We start from the raw sequence: 4,676 nt of genomic DNA, 5'->3' as shown, positions 1-4,676 counted from the left end.
GTTCCTGTCCATATTCTCTATACTTTAATATAGAAAATACTTTCTTTTTAATTTCTCGACTGTGGGAACTAAAAAGTGCCTGGATAAGAGGGGAGGGGGGATAGCCCATGTCCATCCAGAGTTCCACCCATGCACTGGGCAGGCTGAGTTGGGCGGCTGCCAGATAATTTCCACTCAGACGAGGGTTGGCATCCAAGATTCTGACATACTCCCGGAGGGGAGGATTGACAAGGGGCAGCCCCCATCCTGGAGGCCATGGTGCTACAAAATATAGCCCCAACAGTAAAGGAGACAGGGCTGTGGGAAGAGGTTTACACACAGTAAGTACAGCCTTGAATGGAGCACAGGAAGTTCTTCCATCCAGAGATTTAAAAAGGCTCATTAAGAGAAAGCTTATCCCAACCTCCACGTTTTGCAGTCCTTGATGAACAGAGCAGTTGTCTATGGTTTAGGGGCTTTATTATAGAAAGTTAGGGGAAAGGGAAAAGGTAAAAGAGAGAGAGATGGGGCAACCATGGCATAGAGGAATAAGCAGCAAAGGAGAGAGAAAAGAACGGTTAGAGAAAAAGAGGGAGAGAAAGGAAGTGAGGAGACAGCAGAGGAGAAGAGAAAAGTGGAGTAAAAGGGTGAGAGAGAGAAGAGAAGGACAAACAGCCCCCTTTAAATTATGCTGCTATCTTTTCTGTTGCTAGTTACCTGGGGAGTAGTATAGCCTGAAGGTCAGAAGCTTGGGACATATTCTATGTGACTTCTAACCATGCTTCTCTTGTGGGGGCTAATTGGGCATGGTTATTTAGAAAGGAGCCAAAGTTGCAGGAGACATGAGAGAACTCCTTCCATCCCATGTAGGTGTATTATCACCACAGGGTCCCGGGGTTCAGCATATCACCTCAACTGAAGAGTAGGAAATCTGTGTATAGACCAATGCCCCACAACTCCCCCTTCACTTTTTTTTCAATTAAGTCTTGTGGGTAGTGAGACTGAGGAAGATTAAAGCATTATGTATAGTTGTTATAGTTGGTTTTAAAAAATGCAAGCTTAGAGTCATGAATGAGGGCCTCGGGAACCTGATAATATCAGTTATCAATGTACAGGGTTGAAATTCTATTCACCTGCAAATGTAAGACAGAGATAATCAAGAAACAGACACTTTTGTGGTCATTTGAAACTCAGTGACAATTTGACACTCTTAGGTGTGTTTCCACAGCATGGAGTTCCCTGAAATTGAGGCCCAGGCCCAAGGTGAGTTTGTTACCTTCCTTGGCTGATATAGGAGTTTTAGTTATTGCACACAAAAAGGATGGCTGGACAGAGGCAACCAGGGACTCAAGATTTTAGTCAAAATGCTATTTATAATGCCTGGAGTCCCATGAGTGAAAGACTAAAATTGTTTAGTGACATCTGGTAGTGGCCCACTTCAAAGAATTGTCTCCCACTTTGGGAGAAATAAGGGAGAAGGAGGGCTATTTCAGCAAATCCAGGAATCCTGAACTGTAATGAAATCACCATGCCTACCTCTTGGACTGGAAAGAAATGACCCTGTGTATCAGCCACTGAGAGCTCTCCTATCTAGACCAAGCTTGTTTCCAAGCTATGAGACTAGTTTGGCAAATCATGGGAGATGTTATATCCCAACATCTAAAACAGTTAGAGCAAGTCCTTTGTGCCTTTCAAACAGGTGGTGGTGTTGACTGCTGCCAATAGAATATCATGTAAATAGTGGAGAAGAGATGAATCTAGGTGTGCCACCTGGAATATTGTTAAGGATTTTTAAAAATATTTTATAAAATGTACAGAGACAATTTTGAACCTTTAGGATAGTCCTGTTCAGGTTTGCTGACTAGACACAATAGACATTTGATCAGTACAGTCAAAGGCATATATAGACTCACTCAGTGGTGCCAGCCAAATGGAAAAGTAATTATACTTAAGGTCTGGGAATTAACTATTTAGATCAAGACAGGGAGCTACAGACATGATGCAGGACTATCAACTCACACATAAAAGTACAGTTTGCCTGGGTCACAAGTAGGTGAATCACTCCTTTATGGTGGTCCTAGATTATCTATATCTCTGTCTAGCCAGAGATCCTATTTGAAAATCATCACCTTTACCCCTCAAGAAAGTAAAATGTCCTTTGTACCTGCCTACCAATTCAGCTGAATCATACCTCTCTCTCTCTCTCTCTCTCTCTCTCTCTCTCTCTCTCTCTCTCTCTCTCTCTCTCTCTCTCTCCCTCCCTCTCTCTCTCTCTCTCTCTCTCTCCCTCTTCCTCTCCCTAGCTCTCCCCCTCCCCTTCCCCTTCCCTCTCTCTCTCATTAGAATATTTCCTAGTAATTTTAGACTCCAAATTAGAAACAAATTTAGACCTAGGGATCCCACTCGCCAAGATCTGCTTCTCCTCTGTTTTCTTTCAGAAAGGAGCAGGCCACTGAAAGACAACGAAGCACAACAAACAAGACACAACAATACAAGATGAAAGGCCTTATGCAGTGTTTGGACAAGACAGGGGTAAATTATGAAGAAAAGAATACCAAAAACAGGCAAGAGTGTCAGAGACAATCCTGCTGCCAGTGTTAGGAATCCCACAGATATACCAAGCTATCAACCATAACATATATGCTAAGGACCTGGTACAGACCAACACAGGCCCCATAACATTAGACAGAGAACCTGATGCAGACCCACACAGACCTCATGCTTGCTGCTTTTGTCTCTGTGAGCCCATATGTGTGCTGCTTAGTCAAGTCAGTGGTTCGTGTTCTCCTGGTGCACCCAGTTGCTTCTGACTTATAATCTTTCATTTGGTACTTCTGTGTAGTTCCCCGAGATATGAGATGTGGGACACTATGGGGATCTCCAAATTAGACTCTCTCCACTTTTGGCTGTGATGTCTATATACTCTCTCATATGCTGCTGTAAGAGAACTCTCTGATGACTCTGACTGGACAAGGCATCCATCTATGAGTTTAGCAAAATGTCAACAACAAAAGTTTTGTTTGTTTGTTTGTTCATTTCCTATCTTGTTTGGCTCTACCCAAGGTCTCTGATCTATCTAGTGTTCCATTCCTGGCAATCCAGATACTGTAGGGCATGAGAGTTCACTTTTTCCTAGGGACCTCAAGATAAAGCAATCATTGGTTGACCACTACCACAATTTCAATGTCAACCATTGCCTCCCTTGCAGGCAGATGGTAAATTGAAGTTTTTGTGCCTGGCTTGGTGACTGGGTTTTTCTTTTTATAGCCTTTAATGAACTTACCTGCACCAAAGAGCCTAAAATGTACGAGTGAAGGCTCTACACGGGCACCAGCTTGAAATTCCTATGTTCATGAGCTGTGTGGATGTTGTCCTCTGTAATGGGAATCCCACTGTCCATATTTGGAAAGAGATCCTCTATCCTACCATCATCCTTGCTTATATGAGGTTCTCCTTAAGAGATCCTGAACTGAATTCAGTCCTAGCCCATCACTAGAATCTTACCTGACTACAAAAAATGTAGTTAGTTCAGACTCAATATTCTCCCATAGTAGGTTCACCCATAGAGAGTCCAGAAATTTCAACTGCACTATGTTTCCTAATTCCAGCTGTACCTCAATTCCAGCTTTTTCCACACTCCCAAACTGTCCCTCAATTCAAGCTGTCTCTCCCTGCATTCACTCCTTCTATTCCTCCTCTGCAAACCAATCCTTACTGCTTCTGGCCCCACAGGCTCCCAGTCTACCCAAAATCTATTCAATTTCCTCATCCCAGGAGGAATCCATGCACATACCCCTTGTGTCCTCCTGTTTTCATCTCTGGGTCTGTGCATTGTAGTTTGATTATCATTTACTTAATACCTAATATCCAGTTATAAGTGTATACATACCATTTTTTTTCTTGTGGGTCTGGGTTACCTCACTTGGAAAAATTTTTTTCTAGTTGCTTCCAGATACCTGAAATTTTCATGATGTCATTTTTAAACAGTTAAAAAATATGCCATTGTGTATATGTACCATATTTTTATCTGTTCTTTTGTAGGAGATATCTAGATTGTTTCCAATTTCTGTTATGTATAAAGCCACAATAAACATAGGTGAGAAAGTTTTCTTGTGTTAGGATGGAGCATCCTTCGAGAGTATGCTCAAGTGTGATATAGCTGATTCTTGAGTTAGATAGATTCCTAATATTTTGAGGAAACATTATATTGATTTTGATACTGGCCATGCAAGTTTGCTGTCCTACCAAGAATAAATGTGTGTTCCCCTTCCTTCACAGGGATCCAGAATGAGCAATCAATCACTTCTGTTGCTTACCTTACCCATTCTGACAGATGTAAAATAGAATCTTAAAACAGGGACAGCCAGCTTTCCCCTAGTAAAGACCTTAACAAAATACCTAATAGTTTTACTGTTAGCCTTTCTCCAGTCATTTCACAGAAGTGGCAATGGCCTTTTACCAGAGTAACTGTACACTGGGGGAAGGAAACAATCAGACTTCCTGGGATCTATTGGATACTGGTGTTCAACTGGCACTGATTCCACTCCAAGAAAGATTGTGGCCTTCTGTTAAGTAGGAGCTCAATGGAGTTTAGGAAATTAGTTTAATTATGGTAGAAGTTTGACTCAAAGTATGTCAAGTGGGTCCCTGAACTTATCCCATGATTATTTCCCCTGTTCTGAAATGTATAGTTGGGA

The sequence above is a fragment of the Mus musculus genome, chromosome X (genome assembly GCF_000001635.26).
Source record: "Mus musculus strain C57BL/6J chromosome X, GRCm38.p6 C57BL/6J".
NCBI classification, from domain to species: Eukaryota; Metazoa; Chordata; class Mammalia; order Rodentia; family Muridae; genus Mus; species Mus musculus.
Note: the sequence above shows the minus strand (reverse complement) of the source record.